The sequence below is a fragment of the Magnolia sinica genome, chromosome 19, assembly GCF_029962835.1.
Source record: "Magnolia sinica isolate HGM2019 chromosome 19, MsV1, whole genome shotgun sequence".
In the NCBI taxonomy this organism is placed as follows: domain Eukaryota; kingdom Viridiplantae; phylum Streptophyta; class Magnoliopsida; order Magnoliales; family Magnoliaceae; genus Magnolia; species Magnolia sinica.
Window position 1 is genome coordinate 54814703 of NC_080591.1, and position 19495 is coordinate 54834197.

The following is a 19495-nucleotide window of genomic DNA, read 5'->3' on the forward strand; positions in this document are numbered from 1 at the left end:
TCATTGCATCTTTTTTGAGCTACGTAAAAATTGTACAAGAGAAGAACTTCAATACTCTGACAGAGTGTGATGGATGGTATGCAAGCTCTTTCAAATTTCTTAAAAATTGAATACCTGCCATACAAGAAATTCAAATTAAACTATCCAAATAATATATTCCAGTTCAAATGTATCATTAACTAGAAAAAAAGAGAGATTATTTTGATTATCTGACCATTGAATTGGTGGACATCGACTGTGCGATTAAAAATGAAATACATACAATGGTAACTAAGAATCAATTCTAAAGAAGCATAAATGATGAGAAAAATATTTACCTACTAGCCCAATCGAAGCACATCACCAACATGCAACAGTGTAAACAGTTTTGTTAACTTTTTTAATGAAAAAGATGCATCCATTGGAAAAACCACAGCTTTATTATCAACAGAACTCATCAAAAACGAATCTCTCATTACTTTCTATATAAACACCCAAAGGATCCACATCAATGCGAACAAAATGAAAACAGGACATTACACTGCACAATAAAAAAGAACCTGCACATGTCACACAAAAGTCCTCCAATTGTCCACATAGCCAAAATAAAAATAAAAATGCAAGCAACATGGGCCAGGATGGTTAAAGTGTTGATAAAGAAAATAATTTTGATAGTGGAGGCAAACATCCAAGCATATAATACTAGATATACATCCGTACACCACCATAATGACCTTCCATTGATAGACCAAAAGACACAGATGCCATTATGTCCTGTGGCTAAGGGTAGCTAATGAGCTAGACTGCTATGTGCATTTTCCACCATTTTCCTATATTGTAGTGACATCCACCCTACATGTGTGGTACCTGTGCCTAAATCCAGACCGCAGGCCCCATTATTGATGGAATATATACCAAAAATCCCACTAATTAGATGATCCTAACCATCAAATAACAGTTGTCACTGTTGAAAAGAAATTTGTCTATGGAATAAAGATGGTGTTGTCTGAGAAATTAAATTATTACTTTACACAACAGGGATATATTTTAGGCTTTCAGCTAAATGTAGGTGAATGAACTTCCTAACATTGAATTATAAGAAAGAATGCTTGAGATCCTTTAAAAAGTGCCGATGGCTAATCAACAAGACATGGCTTCCTGTTTTTGAACCTTTCTCTGTTCCTCATCTTCCTTTTGAAGAGCTGTTGCTTCTTAGTTCCAAATAACATATATTCTCATTTTCTGCAGATCTGTCTTATAAGAAATCTGATTGCTTGTATGCAAACTTACCTCATTCTTCTTCTGTTTGTAAAGCTCCATTTGTTGTAGATAATCTTCCCTCTACTTCTTGGCAATCTGAAATACATAAGAAACAGAAATTAAGAGTGTTTGTAGACTTGGATAGGCAGAGAAGAAAATGTCCAATAACCAATAAGCCAAGACCTCTTCATAAGGCACTCGCTTTTCTTCTGACAGGTTCTTCCATTCCTCCCCTAATAGCTTACAAACCTACCAAAGGATCCCCTAATTTACCTTTCAAGTGTTGAAGACCCGAGTCTTGCAATCAGGGAGTATACTGATGGAATGTGGGGGAAGATAATATTGTCCACCAATGAAGTTTGTAGTTACAGCTGAGGTAGAATGATTGTTGGCAATGAAGGTAGCACAAACATTAGTTCCAGGCTGCTGATAGACTTGAGCCTACATCACAAACTTCTTATCAGACTATAACATTCCATACAACCATCATATTAATTTTCTTTTTTCCTTTCTTCTTCATGAGAAATGATCCGCTGCTCTCATAGCAATCTTCTAGTATACAAGTAACATTTTACCTAGTTGTATAGGGACATTTTAATGGTCCATCCAATCAATTTGGAGAGACCATTAGCCCCAATCAATATTTCACTAGTTAACATGAATCATGCCACATGGAGATGCAATCCATCCTTTAAAAAAATGTGTTCACAACTTCCTTCCAAGCCATGGATGGGATGATGAAGAATGATAATTAAATAATTTTTTTGAACTATAAGCAATCAATCCATTAGTGTCCCAAATATCTGGGTGGAATGACTATTTATTTCCATAAACAATCTTGACTGTCCATTTTATAGGCTATTCAGGATGGCTAGGATTTCATGATCAATGAGATTTTCAAATGGGAGCCCATGAAGTGTGGGATGGACCTACTGGACAGTTCAGATGAGGTGATTGCACTGCCCACATGTCCCTATTCAACTATGATAGTTGGATCATTATCCTTTTTCTTGTTATCTGAAAAAAAAAAACTATAGTATTACTACCTCTATTTCCTCCCCCAATTTCTGGACAATGGGAAAACCCCAAAGCAAAGCCTTTCTACAGAGTCTCAAAGCAGAGTGCAAGTCCCTGAGGTGGCCCCATTTTGTTTCCCTTTGCATGCCTTACGAAAAGATCAAAACTAATCAAATTCTTTTCTTTTGGACAAACTCTTAAAACTAATAAGGGACATAGAAAAACTAACAAGTTACTAATTTTACATTGACAATAAAATGGTAAGATCATAGTCACTTTAGAGTTGTGTTGTCACTCTCTTATAATTGACATTTTATTTCAAACTGTTTTGTTAATTTTAGTCATTTCTATTTTCTCGATAACATTTAGAATTTCACACAGCTGAAAACATACGAATAGCTCAACTTCGAAGGTGGTGTAATTCTAGCCTTGTGATGCTAAACTCTTTCTATTCAGCTTATTTGATCATTGAAAAGTAGCGTGCACCATTGTTGTGATTGAAATGCTCTCAACATTGAAAAAAGCAAGGGTCACAAGGAGAAATGAAAACATCCATTTTTATTTTTATTTTTTCATTAAAAACGTCCATATTAATCAAGAGAAAATGACAAAATGCAATGATGTTTCTTACAACTCACACTGTGGAAGTAGCTTCAAATTTCAGTTACATTTCTTTCAATTAAAAACTCAAAGTAGTGCTTTCAGAACTCAGAGCCCAGTCTTTCAATACGAATGCTAGGCAAGAAAACTACAAGAAGAGTACTTCCACTTAGACTATTAATTGCAATTCAATTTGACATATTGATTTAACCTTAGGACTTGCATCTTCTCATAAGTAATTTCATTTTTCTGCCATAAAACAAAGTAAAGTCCTATAACTGAAGTTGATGATTGCTGAATTAGTTAATTCACGTAAAAAAAAGGAGACAAAATTATAATAATCTCAGTTGTCAGGGAACGTTCAACCTTCCTATTTGAATTTGTTCTCTTTTACAATCATTTTTCAAGAGAAATTCAGTGACTACTAGTAACGTTTCATATGGAATATTAATATTAGATTTCATTGGTGAAGGAAAGGGATCAAATTGTCTAACCATATTCATCAAGTGGAGCTTCATCATAGTAGCGTGTTGTTACGAACTCAGAAGCGTATCTCCCAAAACTAGTTCCTCCATGATACTGTCAGTATAGATGAAAAGATAATATTGCCAGGGAAAAGGATTCCTTTGCCTTAATTGATTACAATTGAGTCACTGTGTCTTCGAGAAGTTGTTTCAGAAATTCAGAACAAGTTGCACCATGTAGTAGTTGTTGAGTGTGTCGTTCTTCAAGAAGAAATGAGCGATCGAGTATGCTAGATCTTTGGCTGATCTTTGAGATGGTAGGTCACCAAACAATCTGTACCTGTAATTACCAAACCAATTGATACAGTTAGTCTCTTTTAAAAACAGGCCATCATGTAAAATGGGTCTTCTTGAATTTGAAAAACATCTAGACTTTGGCTGCAAACTAGACTTTGGTTGCAAATATTTCTTCTTCTTCTTCTTCTTTTTCTTTTACAAATACATCTTCTTGACCTAATATTATTGTTAGGGAAAATTTGAAATCCAGTGAGCCACACCTCAATAGGATGCTCCAAACCATCAAACATACATGTCACATACTTACAGGCCAATGCTGACTACCCAAATCATGGGCCCATAGTGTAGATGGACATATCACCAAACTTGCTAATAAGATGACCATAAACATCCAGTTGATGACAATGAACTTCACAGTTACAAAGGATAAATTGTTAGCACTCCAAGTTTTACATGCTCAAACTGTTAAGATCGTCTAATCATCAAAATTTTCAGAATATTTTGAATCCATGCAATGGTTCACTATTTAATTTTCCATGATCAGCATGTATTCAATGTGTATGGAGGAAGAGTTTTAGCATTAAGATCGTATCTAGTTTAAAAGATAACCCCCGGTCCCCTATTGTTTTTGTTTTAGTATTATCATTGGTAATATAATCATTAATTAATTGAATGGTCCAATGCACTAATTATTTAAGTCTTATTATCAAGAAGTTATACTTACTGAGTAGTCTAGTTCTCAGTCCATAGCATAGGCTTGTAGGGTTTATTAGGGCCAGTGAAAGTATCTCTGCAATTCCTTCCATTGCAAGCATTGATCTTTAATTAAAACAGAAAAAAAGAGAGAAAAGCATCTTTAATCCTTCATTACCTCTGATGTGAACTGCTCATTTCTTGCAGGATAGATGGATGGAATATGTAAGCATATTAACCACTGGATCAAGAGCATCCTTTCACTTGCACATAACCCATGGCACAACTATCCCTAGCGCCACCCACTGAACGTAAGATGCTCCCTTATCTTTAAAGGCAACCTGAATTGTGTTGCATTCATTTTCTATTTGAACTCGACAGAGAGTAAAATCCAATTAACAAGATTAAACAAGGCCCACCAAAACTGGATTTGGAGAATTGTTCATCTTACAAAAAGAAACGAACCTGCGACAGGACGATAGGACCACCCCTGAGATCCGTACAACTTCTCTTCCTTCATCATTTTCACAATCATCTTCGTGAATTTCTTCATTTCATGTTGCAGATCCAAAAATTTAGTGAAATGTGAGATTATTGGTGCATATAAGCTAATACGTTAGCATTTTTATACTGGAAATCCAAAAATTCAGTGAAATTCAGGGATCCTTTGGTAGGTTTCTTCCATTCCTCCTCTAATCATCCCATTGAAGGTAGTATCTACTATAGCGTATACATGTGGACTATGCATAAGTTTTTGTCTATAGCCTATAACAAAATCATTTCTATAAAGAGACACCTCTTTAAAGGGATTGATTGCAACCAAAACAAGCCTTGCTATACTCTACAGAAAGATAAATGGGAAAGGAAGTCAATAAAGGCAATGGAGGTGGAACCAACATCACACTAAGCAGGAAAAAAAATCAAGAATGATGCTCACATAAATCTTTTCAGGACAATATCTGTACTAAAGGTTGTAGAGAACTGAGGGCTAATTCAGGTAACTAAGCTTAATAAGATCATCGACACCCTCAAGGATATCTGGATTTGCAGGTAATAGCTTTTCATTGGATACTGTCACCTCCTGCTTGTAAAATTAGGTTATAGTTAATCCAGCCAATTTAAGGCACTCGATAGTTGTTGCTTAAAAGAAACCCACAAGTGATTTACTCACTTCCCCATATGAAAGTGAAATAACTGTATCCACCCCTAAAATTGATTGTATCCTTCCCATCTTCCATTGCCCATTTGGAAGCCAATGCCAAACACAGTTTCTGGAAGAAAGAAAAATGTTAAGACTTGGGATCATGCTATAAGGCAACTGCAAGATAGGGAAATAATTTTTTGAAAGATAAGACATAGGGAGATATTGTCAACTTCAGAGCCCTAGTCATTGCACTTAACTACATCTAGTAGCATAGAATAATAATAGTTACTATTTATAATCACCTCCTCATGCTAACCAACATAACTAAGCTTAAGCAATTGTTACATAGATCAAAAGAAATAAATAATGTTGGGGACAACAATGAGATCTGTAGTGCTAGAGATCAAAGGATGTCAGCAAGTGCTTATTCATTCCCAAAAGAACATTGGCCTCAAGACATTGACGTAGCAAAAAAGATAATGCAGCTCATTCCACCACGACAGCATATCCATGCATTTTATCAAATACCTAAAAGTCGAAACTAGCAATGCAACTCTGAAAACAGGAACTCATAAGTAAAGGTAAAACATACGTAACCTATGATCATTTTAAGACGTGAGACATGAAACTGAAGCATATCTAAATCTCAAGTAGACCACAACACAAGAAACAATAGTGATTGACCATTAAAAACTTCTCGTGGGCCACAGAAGTTTCAGATCAAGCTGATATTTATCTAGTCTTTTTTATCTTATCAACTATTTGGATGTAAAATAAACATTACATGAGCCCTCAAAGTTTTTAACGGTAGGTGTTCAATCACAGCTGTTTCATATGGAGTGGTCCACTTGATATTTGGATCAGCTTCAATTTTGGGGCCACCTGATAAACAGCATGGATGTACACCACATAGATCGAAGTGGGCTGGCAGATAAACAACGTGACATCCGAGTAATGCCTCAGGTGGATTCCACAGTCCACACTACACATCACGTGGTTTGAAAAATCAGGCCATTCCACTTGCCAGGGAGGTCACACGTCCAAGTTGAATGTGGACCATCAACAATCCTCTTGTCAAACCATCGTTAGACATCTTATCATCCACACAAACTTAAAAGAGGGATTTGGAAATTTATGACTCACCTTAGCATGAAATATGATGATCTCTAATTATTGAGAATGTGCATTCGAAAGAAGGGCGCTCGAAAGATTCATAGCTTCTGGATACGAGCTTCTGGATGAACGGTCTGAATCATCACTTCACCGCAAGGCAGAAGGATGCTCGGAAGATGAAGAGAGTGTTCAAAAGCAAGAACGGAGAGGAAGAAAAGGTGGTCAAAAGAGGGATTTGGAAATTCCTCTTTTGAAATGGGATAAGAGTTCAAATCCAAAAAATGTTCATTTTTCATAATTTATAAATACACTCTATTCACAGCCATACAATTAAGGGTCCATTTATTAGATGTTTAAGATACTATTACATAAGAAAATTATAAATATAAACCATCTACAACAATACCCATTATTTGGATGGTCCTGATAGCCATATATCAAACCCATGTTTTATATGAACGAGTCACCACTATTTTACATAAATTGTAAAGCTCACACCCATTCACTGTATAAATGACAATGGTGGCTTGTACTTTGGATCTGGTAGGGCTCTACAGGCTCCATCATGATGTTTGTGTTCAATCCACATCACAAATCCATTTGTAAACAACTTTTAAGGTTAATACTAAAAAATCATCTCGAAATAAATCTCGGATGAACAACACCATGAGAAAACAGTAGCGATTGAACGTCCACTCTTAAAAATCTACCTTTTGGCTACGGATTATGGTACTTCGGCTATGGATTTTAGTCATCAGTATTTTTGACTGCTAAAAGCCATAGCTAAAATAGCCACATGTCCATTAGCTTTGTCCTATTTTTTAGTAGTAGAAAAAACCACGGCACAAAGCGATCAATCTTCACTATGAAAATATAAATTACACAGAGAGAGGACTTACCCGATTCAAACAAGCTTGAATCTCACCCTTTCTACACTCTTTGATAACCCTAGAACCCTTTTAGAAACCCTGAAAAACCCTATAGGAAGCCTTAGAATAGTTTAGAAAGGCCCTAGGGACCCCTATTTATAGTTTAGGAAACTCCACTTACACATCTTTCTAAAACCATCTCAAATTTATGTAGTTCGTATAAAATCTACACAGCATCTGCGTAACCCTCAACTAGTCAAAGGAGGGCTTTGACTGGTCGAAGGACCCCTTCGACCGGTCGAGCTTGACCCTCGACTGGTTAAGCACCATGGAACTAAAAAAAAACAGCGCTGCTAGACTTCGAGTCGAGTAGACTTCGATTGGTCAAAGCTCTCTTTAACTAGTCAAGTAGTCCTCTCGACTGGATGAGCAGCACACAGAAGATTAAAGACATCTTCTGACAACAATCTCTACCATGTCTTCTATCTTCAACTGTGTAGCTCTTTGACCTCTTCTCTTATCTCTGCATCACATCATAGCTTCTCGTTCACACTCCGTCCTTCTTTTACGCTATTGTCACGGCCAGAGAAGTTGCATAGAACTTGAACTTCTTTGTAGGAATGACCTTAGTGAGGATGTCTGCATGATTCATGTTGGTGTGAATCTTCTCTAGTGTTACGCCTCCTTTCTCAAGCACCAGTTGGATAAAGTAGTGATGAACATCAATGTGTTTAGTACGTGAGTAATAAATAAAATTTTTAGCCAAATTGATAGTACTCTTGCTATTACAATTAACTGGAACGGCCTCCTATTGGTGACACTACTAGCCAAATTGTATGTGTATAATCCATGCCGCCCATCCTTTTTGCCGTGCCATTTTAGGGTTAAGGCCCAGATATTAGCCTAATCCAGAACTCGTGTGGGTCACGTAATAAAAAATAATGGTGACAATGGAACCCACTGTCGAAACTTTTCAGGCTCACTATGATGTTTGTTAGAAGTGAACACTACCTAAGTCAGGACTTTTTTAGGCCCAAGCGAAGCAGGCCAACAAGGTGGACGGAATAGATCACCCCATTGTGGGCCTTAAGCTATGGTACCAATGGTTTGGTAGAAAAAGATGTCAACACGTTCAAAACCATGATCCATACAACATGACAACCACGACCCATATAACATGGCAACTACGACCCATGCAAACCACGACCTAAATGGGCCCACACTGATGTATGTGTATAATCCATTCCACCCATCCTTTTTGTCGTGTCATTTTAGGGCTAGGGCCCAAATATCAGCCTGATCCAGTGCTTTTATGACCCACAAAATAGAAAATAATGGTGACGGTTGAAAGTTTTCAGGCTCACTGTGATGTTTGTTAGAAGTGGACATTGCCCAAGTTAGGACTTTTTGGGCCCACGCCGAGCTGGCCGATAAGGTGGATGGATTCGATCACCCCTTTGTGGGCCTTAAGCTATGGTATTAATGGTTTGGTAGAAAAGGAATTGAACACGTTGAAAACCATGATCCATACAACATGACAACCATGACCCATATAACATGGCAACTACGACCCAAATGGGCCGCAGTTGTATGGATCGTAGTTGTCATGTTATATGGGTCTCAATTGTATAGATCGCATTTGTCCTATTATATGGATCATAGTTATCCTATTATATGGGTTGCAGTCGTAGTTATCCTATTATATGGGTCTTAGTTTTCCTGTTATATGGGTTTCAGTTGTATGGATCACAGTTGTCCTGTTATATAGGTCACAGTTATCCTGTTATATGGGTCGCGGTCGCAAATGTCCTGTTTTATGGGTCTTAGTTTTCCTGTTATATAGGTCTCAGTTGTATGGATCGCAGTTATCCTATTATATGGGTCACATTTATCCTATTATATGAGTCTCAGTTGTATGGAGCGCAGTTGTCCTGTTATATGGGTCGCAGTTATCCTGTTATATGGGTCGCGGTTGCAGTTGTCCTGTTATATGGGTCTTAGTTTTCCTGTTATATTGGTCTCAGTTGTATGGATCGCAATTGTCATGTTATATGGGTCGCAGTTATCTTATTATATGGGTCGCGGTCGCAGATGTCCTATTATATAGGTCTTAGTTTTCCAGTTATATGGGTCTCAGTGCTATGGTTTCTAGCTCCTATAATTGTCAAATTTTGTAGTGCCAAAACATCTTGGAATCTATGTCTTATGTAGCGCATCAATATATTCAAGATAGTGCAAGGACAATGGTCTTTACTTCAAGATCTTCAAATGCAAGATTACTTGTTCATGTTCAAGTACAACATCACGTGTGAATTCAAGTTTTCAAGCTTCAAAAGTTTAGGTTTTTCAAGGCTTCGTACAAGTTAAGAAAAAGTTTCTATACTTTGATCCTCAAGCTCAAGCTTTAATATGTCACAAATTCAAGCTTCAGAAGTCTCGAGTTCAAGCTTCTATGAATGTTAATATCTCAACTATCATGAACTCAAAGAACATCTATCAACCGAAGGAAAAGAAGTTTTAATGTTCATACATCATGTATAAGGTATGAATGACCCTAGATTGACCATAGGGTAGGTCATTTTGAATACATAATTTAAATTGAGTCACTTTATAAGTGCATTGGCTGTTTCTCGACTAGTCTTGGAATTTGTTCGACTAGTCCTAGCACTAGTTCGACCAGTCTAAGAATTCCTCAACTAGTCCTATGGTCGTTACTGATCTTCAAGAATTTTTGTTAAATCCTCGACCAGTCCTGGAGACTGCTCGACCGGTCATGTGAACACCGCTTGAGCAGTCCTGCAGTCTCGACTCAAAGTCCAACAACTGAAAATGGTTCCACACGACCAATCGTGAACAGGACTCGACTAGTCGTGGAGGCCACTCGACCGGTCAAGCAGAGCATACGACCAGTCGTGGAACGGCTTTATCCTGTTGCGCTCAAAATTTCAAAAATCTTTTGGTCCTACTACCAGTCGTGTCAACCTCAGGACCAGTCAACAATGCGATTTCTTCAACTATAAATAGAGCACGAATTTCAGAGTATTACATTCAATTCAAGTTAAATCAATACACTACTCTGAAAGATAAGTTAGTGATATTCTTAAGCTATCTAGTGCTCATTTTATATTCTCTTTAATTAGCTTTCTTTGTATTTAATTTTATATTCTGTATTCCAATTATATTTGAAAGAGGGATTGAAGTATTCCCATTTGGAATCAAAATCAAATCAAGCTAGCCCAAGGTGCTTTTAATCTAAAATTATTTAGACCTAAAACCATTTCATAAGTGAGTGTGGACATTGAACTTCTACTCTGATTTGGTTCTTCCGGGCTGCATCTAAAGGAGAATATCCAGGTATTTTACATTATTGTAAATTTCTATCTTTTGGTTTAATTGAGATTATGTCAGAAAAATCTCTCTATTTTGGTTTGTCTGAGGTGATCCAGAAAACTTAGAATAATATCCACTGTGTGAGGATATTTAAAAGACACAATTGTGAAGATTTTAGGTGAACCTTAAAAACCTATTTTCATAGTGAACGCTAATATCCACTGTGTGAGGATATTAGGAGTGGAGTAGTTGTGTGGTTGTTTTCTAAACAGTCGGTGTACACACAAGCGAACCACTATAATTTCTGGTGTTGTGGATTGATTGTTTATTTCTTTCTGTGGATGGTTGTAATTTTTCTTTTTGCATTTGTGGAGTATGTTGTAATTTCTTTTATGCAAGTGTGGGAATGTTGTAATAACTTAGATTTCTTTCCTTGCTATTTATTTCTTTATTCTTCTATATTAATTTGAGTTTTTGATACACAGACCTTTCTAGGAATCAGGTTATCCTACCATAAACCTTTGGTTTTTAGTGTAAGGTTGTCCTTAGAACAACATTTGTATCAATCTCTTAATACTCGTACATTTGACGTTGTATTTAATTTCAACATTGTGAGATTATTTATTGCTATCAGTATTTGTACTTGTTTAAATTCCGTTGTTAATTTTTAAATTTGGCATAGTCCTATTCAACCCCCCCCCCCCCCCTCTAAGACTCAATAGCTCGCCCTTTTCAAGTGGTATCAGAGCCTAATAGCTCGCTTTTAATTATTCTTTTTGGATTTATCTCCTGAGCTAATTGATTTGAACTATTTGAGATGTCAAATTTTGTAAGTGCTATGGTTTCTACCTCCTATAATTGTTAAATTTTGTAGTGCCAAAACATCTTGGAATCTGTGTCTAGTGTAGCGCATCAATAAATTCAAGACAATGCAAGGACAATGGTCTTTACTTCAAGATCTTCAAATGCAAGATTACTTGTTCATGTTTAAGTACAACATCAAGTGTGAATTTAAGCTTTCAAGCTTCAAAAGTTCAAGTTTTTCAAGGCTTTGTACAAGTTAAGAAAAAGTTTTTATCCTTTAATCCTCAAGCTCAAGCTTCAATATGTCATAAATTCAAGCTTCAGAAGTCTAGAGTTCAAGCTTCTACGAATTTTAATATCTCAACTGTTGTGAACTTCAAAGAACATCTATCAACCGAAGAAAAAGAAGTTTCAATGTTCATACATCATGTATAAGGTATGAATGACCCTAGATTGACTATAAGGTAGGTCATTTTGAATACATAATTTAAATTGAGTCACTTTATAAGTGCATTGACTGTTTCTTGACTAGTCTTGGACTTTATTCGACTAGTCCTAACACTGGCTCGACCAGTCCAAGAATTCCTTGACCAGTCCTTGAGACTGCTCGATCGGTCGTGTGAACAGGGCTCGACCAGTCCTGCAGCCTCGACTTAAAGTCCAGCAACTGAAAATGGTTCCACATGACCAGTCGTGGACAGGACTCGACTAGTAGTGGAGGCTACTTAACCGGTTGAGCAGAGCCTACAACCAGTCGTGGAACGGCTTTGTCCTATCGTGCTCAAAATCTGAAAAATCTATTGGTCCTACGACCAGTCGTGCCGACCTCAAGACCAGTCGAGAATGCGATTTCTTCAACTATAAATAGAGCACGAATTTCAGAGTTTTACATTCAATTCAAGGTAAATCAATACGCCACTCTAAAAGATAAGTAAGTGATATTCTTAAGCTATCTAGTGCTCATTTTATATTCTCTTTTATTAGCTTTCTTTGTATTTAATTTTGTATTCTGCATTCCAATTATATTTGAAAGAGGGATTGAAGTATTCCCATTTATTGGAATCAAAATCAAATCAAGCTAACCCAAGGTGCTTTAAATCTAAAATCTGTCTAAACTTAAAACCATTTCATGAGTGTGGACATTGAACTTCTACGTTAAACTTCTACTTCGATTTGGTTCTTCTGGGCTCTATCTAAAGGAGAATATCTAGGTATTTTACATTATTGTAAATTTCTATCTTTTGGTTTCATTGAGATTTTGCCAGAAAAATCTCTCTGTTTTGGTTTGTCTGAGGTGATCTAGAAAACTTAGAGTGTGGGATTTTTTGAATTGTGTAAGCCCACTTGAAAGACATAATTGTGAGGGTTTTAGGTGAACCTTGAAAAACCTACTTTCATAGTGAACGCTAATATCCATTGTGTGAGAATATTAGGAGTGGAGTAGTTGTGTGATTATTTTTCTAAATAGTTGGTGTACACACAAGTGAACCACTATAATTTCTGGTCTTGTGGATTGATTGTTTATTTCTTTTTGTGGACGATTGTAATTTCTCTTTTCGCATTTGTAGAGAATGTTGTAATTTCTTTTATGCAAGTGTGGGAATGTTGTAATAACTTAGATTTCTTTCTTTGCTATTTATTTCTTTATTCTTCTGTATCAGTTTGAGTTTTTGATACACAGACCTTTTTAGAAATCAGGTTATCCTACCATAAACCTTTGGTTTTTGGTGTAAGGTTGTCCTTAGAACAACATTTGTATTAATCTCTCAATACTTGTACATTTGAGGTTGTATTTAATTTTAACATTGTGATATTGTTTATTGCTATCAGTATTTGTATTTGTTTAAATTCCATTGTTAATTTTAAAATTTGACATAGTCCTATTAACCCCCCCCCCCCCCCCCCCCCCTTTAAGACTTAATAGCTTGGCCTTTTCAAGTGGTATCAGAGCCTAATAGCTCACTTTTAATTATTCTTTTTGGATTTATTTCCTGAGCTAATCGATCTGAGTTATTTGAGATGTCAAATTTTAATAGCATTTCAATTACCAAGCCTCTACCATTTGATGGCTTCAATTATGCCTATTGGAAAGCCAGAATAAGGATTTTCTTAAAATCTATGGATGAGAATGTGTGGCAAGCCACAGTGACTGAATGGACCCCTCATACCACTAAAGTAACTGGTATCGATGGTTCCAAATCTATGAAAGTCACACCTTATTTTTCTTGGACCACTCTTCAGAAAAATAATAGTACCAATGCAAAGGCTTTGAATGCCATAAGTTGTGCACTATCACTACATGAATTCAAAAGAATTATATCCTATGATACTGCAAAGCAAGCCTGAGATATTTTAGAAATGACATGCGAGGGAACAACAATTGTCAAGAAATCTAAAGTTCAAATCCTCACAACCAAATTTGAGGGCATACGTATGGAAGAAAGTGAAACTTTCATGGACTTCTATACAAGACTAAATGACATTATTAACTTTATGTGGGGTCTTGGTGATAAAATTCCAGAAAGTAAAGTTTGTGCAAAGATACTACACTCACTCCCTGAACGGTTCAATTCAAAGGTGACCGTGATCCAGGAACTTTGTGATACGGATAATATGAGGATAGAAGAATTAGTTGGTTCTTTACAAACCTATGAGTTAACATTTTAAGCTCCTAAATGTAAATCTATCGCTCTTAAATCTTCTAAATGTATTTCTCAAGAAAATAGTAATTCTGATTTAGAAAATTCTGAAGATGATATGACCCTTTTAGCTAAAAAGTTTTATAAGATTTTCAAAAGTAAAAAGAGGGTTGATTTTCAAAAACCTAATGAAAAGAAAAGATCTAAATCTAAAACTTGAAAATCTTTAAAAGACAGTTAATGTTACAACTGCCATAAATATGGGCATTTAGCGAATAAGTGTCCTAAAAAGGACAAACCTAAAAAGAAAGGTATGTTGGCTACTTGGGATGAATCTTCTGGCTCTAAATCCTCTTCTGAATTAGAAGATTCTGAAACCGATTCAGGTAATGAAGTCAAAGCCCTTATGACTCTAGCCAAGTTCACTTTTCAGAGCATGATGATTCAACTAGTGAAGAAAATCTGAATAGTGATCATGAAAATGAAGAAGATCTTTAAGATGCTTATAATGTCCTTTACAAGGAGAGTTGTAAAATTGCCGTAAAACTAAAACTTTACAAAGAAAAGTTTTCGAAACTTAAAGAAAATTTTGATACTCTTGTTTTAGAAAAATCTCACATTTCAGATTGTTTTGAAAAAACTACGTGTAACTTAGATTTCAAAAACTCCCAATTTGAAAATCTAAAATCTGAAAATGAAAAACTAAAACTTGAAGTCTTTTCACTTTTGAGTTTAAAAGACACATGAAGGTATGCCCAAGGTGATCCTAAGTTAGAAAAACTATTATCCGGATTTAGAAAATGTGGCGACCGATCTAGATTGTGCTATAACAAAAGTATATATCCCAAACATAAGAATATTCCTCCTAAATTTGTGAAAGGAGAGTCTTCAAACTCAGAAGGGAAAAGCCAAAATCAAAATTATCGTAAAAATGTTAAAACTTTTCAATCCTTAAAATCTAAAAGCAACCATATCAACTATAAAAATCATAATCGTAATCTTTTAGCTAAGAAAATTGTTGATTTACTTAAGGAGTTGTTAAAATCTAACTCAGTGGGTTAGTCTTATAACAACTACAAATAAGAAGACCAACTATACTCCTAAACCTAAGACTGTAATGAAATGGGTTCCTAAAGTTACTTACTTGGTTGCCCACACCGCTTTCAAAGCTTCAAGCCATTCAAAGTGGTACCTAAACAGTGGTTGCTCCAGACATATGACAGGCGATAAGGGTCTGTTTACTAATCTTAAAGATATGACTGATAGTTCAGTCACATTCGGTGATGGTAATAACTGCAGGATTGTTAGCCAAGGTACGATTCAACTCTTTAACCTTCCTTTATTTGAGAATGTTTTATATGTAGAAGGGTTAAAACACAATTTATTAAGCATTTCTCAAATATGTGATAATAATCATAGCATAAAATTTACCAACCTAAGGTGTGAAATTTTAAATAAGAATGGTTCTGTAAAATTAACTGGTCACAGAACTTCTGAAAACTGCTACATAGTAAGTGATTCAAGCTCATCTAATTATCGTGTTACATGGTCCATACTAATGAGACCAAGTTATGGCATAAACACCTTGGACATGTACACTATCGCAACTTGTATAGATTGAATAAAAGAGAGTTAGTAAGAGGTTTACCCAAAATACAAAAAATAGATAAAATATGTGGCGAATGCTAGATTGGCAAACAAATTAGGAGTACTCACAAAAAGGTAGACTCCAATGTCACATCTAAACCGCTCGAACTCCTCCATATAGATCTTATTGGACCAACTAGAACGGAGAGTCGAGGTGGCAAAAAGTAAATTCTGATAATTGTTGATGACTTTACCAGATATACCTGGGTATTCTTCTTAAGAGACAAATCAGAAACTCTCGATCAAGTAAAAAAGGGTACTTAGACGTATCCAAACTAAAAAAGAGTCTCAAGTCTATAAGATTCGTAGTGATCATGGATCAGGATTTGAGAATAGCGATGTTGAGAAGTTTGCAGTGATCAGGGAATATCACATGAATTCTCTACGCCCAAAACACCCAACAAAATGGTATGGTAGAAAGAAAAAATAAAGTGCTTCAAGAAATGGCAAATGTAATGTTAAATAGTATGAAGCTCCCTAAAAATCTTTGGGCCGAAGCTATAAATACTGTGTTATATAATTAACCGTGTTTATACTGGAAAATCAAATAGTAAAACGGATTACAAAATGTGGTTTGATGAGAAGCCTACTTTAAATACTTTCAAGTTTTTGGCAGTAAGTGCTACATTTTACGTGACTGAGAAAATCTAAGTTAGTTTGACACCAAAAGTGATGAAGGAATATTTTTAGGGTATGCTCTGAATAGTCAAGCGTATCGGGTTCTTAAAAAGATGATCGGTGTTATTCAAGAGTCTATTAATGTGGTTATTGACGATCACTTGAATACACCTATTTCAAGTTTAGAAAATGATGAAGTACTTCTAATTGATAAACCAGATACTTCATCAAGTTAAAATAACTCTGAACTGAGGACTGTTAAAGATCATCCAACTAATCAGATTCTTAAAAATCCTCTCATTGTTGTGCGCACTCATAGACAACTAGAAAATATGTGTAATTACGTATGCTTTACGTCTCAGATAGAACCGGCTAACGTAAAAGAAGCTCTTACTGACGAAAACTGGATAGTTGCGATGCAAGAAAAGCTTAATCAATTTGTAAGAAATGATGTTTGGTACTTAGTTCCAAGACCTAAAGATAAACATATTATCGGAACTAAGTGAATTTTTCAAAACAAGTCTCATGAATTTGGTAATATCATTAGAAACAAGGCTAGGCTGGTTATACAAGGGTACACTCAAATTGAAGGCATCGATTATGATGAGACCTTTGCTCCAGTAGCTCGTCTTGAATCAATCAGACTATTTATATCCATTGCATGCTTTAGAAAGTTCAAAATATACCAAATGGATGTAAAGAGTGCTTTCTTAAATAGCAATTTGCATGAAGAAGTGTATGTTGAACAACCAACGGGTTTTGAAGATCCTAAGAATGTTAATAATGTCTATCGCTTAAAAAAGGCTCTACGGTTTGAAACAACCTCCCAGGGCATGGTATGAAAAGTTAACTAAGTTTTTGCTAAGTCATAATTTTCTAATGGGAAGTGTTGATAAAAATCTATTTGTTAAGAAACATAATGATTATATTTTAATAGTGCAAATTTATGTTGATGATATAATTTATGGATCTACTTATGCTAACATGACTGTTGAATTTACAGATCTTATGAAATCTAAGTTCAAAATGAATATGGTTGGGGAATTGAATTATTTCCTAGGGTTGCAAGTTAAACAGCAACTCGATGGTTTTCTTATTTGTCAAACCAAATATGCTCTGAACTTAGTTAAAAAGTTCGGATTTGAGAATGGAAAAAATTTTGATCCTCATATGAGTACAACTTTAAAACTCTCAAAGGACTCTATAGGTAAGAGTGTGGATCCTAAACTATATCGAAGTATGATTGGAAGTTTGCTTTATTTAACTACAAGTACACTGGATATTGCACTTAGCGTAAGAATTTGTGCTGGATATCAATCTGACCCTAAAGAGTCACATTTAACTGCTGTTAAGTGGATTATGCGATATGTCGCAAGCTCTGCTAATCGGGGTCTTTGGTATCCACATGATACTAGTGTTCAATTAGTTGGTTACATTGATGCTGATTGGGCTATTAATATTGATGATAGAAAATCAATCAGTGGTGGTTGTTTCTATGTTGGGAACTGTTTAGTTTCTTGGCAAAGTAAGAAATAAAGTTTCGTATCGCTTTTAACTGTTAAAGCTGAATACATTCCGGAAGGTAATGCATGTACTCAAATTGTATGGATGAAAAGAATGTTAAGCGATTATGAAATTGCGTAGGACTCTATGGTTTTATATTGTGATAATTACAGTGTGATTAATATATCTAAAAATCCAATCCAGCATTCACGAACCAAGTAAATTGATATTAGATATCACTATATTTGTGAATTAGTAGAAGAAAAGACAATTTCTTTAGAATACATACCAACCAAGACTCAACTTGCTGACATATTCACAAAACCGATCGACAAAAGTAGGTTTTCTAAATTAAAATTTGAACTTGGTATGTACAATTTGAAATGATTATTTATGCATTTCTGTATCATAATGTATATATATTGTTATTTTATATGTTTCAAATTTTAAATTTTATGAAAATTGCTCATTTTTAGCTGTGCACGACCAGTTGAGTACATACTTGACCAGTCGTAGCATGACCGGTCGAGCATGTACTTGGCCAGCCGTGGGTCATAAGTTTGACCTTTATTTAAAATCCCTTTTTCTTCATTTTGTGCTTCTTCTCTAATGGGTCCTAGATCGATCGGTCAAAACCATCTCCTAATTCTTCAAGGTTAGTGCTTTATTTCCATTTCACTTATAGATTCAAGTTAATATCACTCCTTTTCTATCTTTGGTGTGATTTATTTCTTATTTCATTGAGGTTTTTGGAATTTTCTTCTTCAAAATCTGATATTGAGAAAACCCACTTTACATCTTTTACAACCTCTTAGTTCCTTGATTTCCTAGTTATAAATGAAAGGTAGAGGCAAAAAGAAAAGTTCTCGTGGTCCTTCTTCCAGATCGACATTTATCAAGTGCACCACCTTTGGTCACTTGAAGATGTCCCTCCTATATGCGGGATATAAGGTTGCGCAATGTAATAGTTGAATGACCTGTTCATGTTAAACATCTTGCTCCATTTAAAATCCTTCCTCTTCTCCAATCTATAGGATGGGATAACATTCTACATTGGGGTGGGCCGATATACCGGTCCATTGTGCAAGCTTTGTATGCATGTATTTCTGATTTTTCAATTGAAAATTTAACATTTATTATTGCTACTAGAGAAGGTCGAGTTGAAATAGACCAACATTTGATCTCTGGTCTAATGGACATACCTATTAATGACGAAGGTATTCCAATTAATAGTTTAGTTGCTAAACCATCTGAATCAGAAAAACGTATGCTTACTAGGGAATTGTGTAACATAGATGCGCAATGGAGTACTAATGGAAATGCACCTGCTTCAAAGTATTTGTTACTCAGATAAAGAGTCCTTCACAGGATATTTATTTCTAATGTTTATCCCTGTTCTGGTAACATAACTGAACTCACTACGTTCATGGTTCGGATTCTTCATGTAATTGTTTTTAGAACCAATGTATGTCTTCCTTCTTTAATCTGTCACTACATCATTCAATTCCGTCTCCATCC

At 35.5% G+C, this 19495-nt stretch overlaps 2 long non-coding RNA genes across 2 annotated transcripts; both read right to left on the reverse strand.

Moving 5' to 3' along the window:
* Positions 1-2293: 2293 nt before the first annotated feature.
* Positions 2294-4122, reverse strand: LOC131234342 (uncharacterized). Its single transcript, XR_009165684.1, has 3 exons — positions 3555-4122; positions 3351-3435; positions 2294-2404 (listed from the first exon to the last, which is right to left on the reverse strand). It is a non-coding gene; the product is annotated as an uncharacterized LOC131234342 (long non-coding RNA).
* Positions 4123-5105: 983 nt separating this feature from the next.
* LOC131235607 (uncharacterized) lies at positions 5106-6826 on the reverse strand. The gene is made up of 3 exons (XR_009166230.1): positions 6598-6826; positions 5482-5581; positions 5106-5391 (listed from the first exon to the last, which is right to left on the reverse strand). It is a non-coding gene; the product is annotated as an uncharacterized LOC131235607 (long non-coding RNA).
* Positions 6827-19495: the final 12669 nt, after the last annotated feature.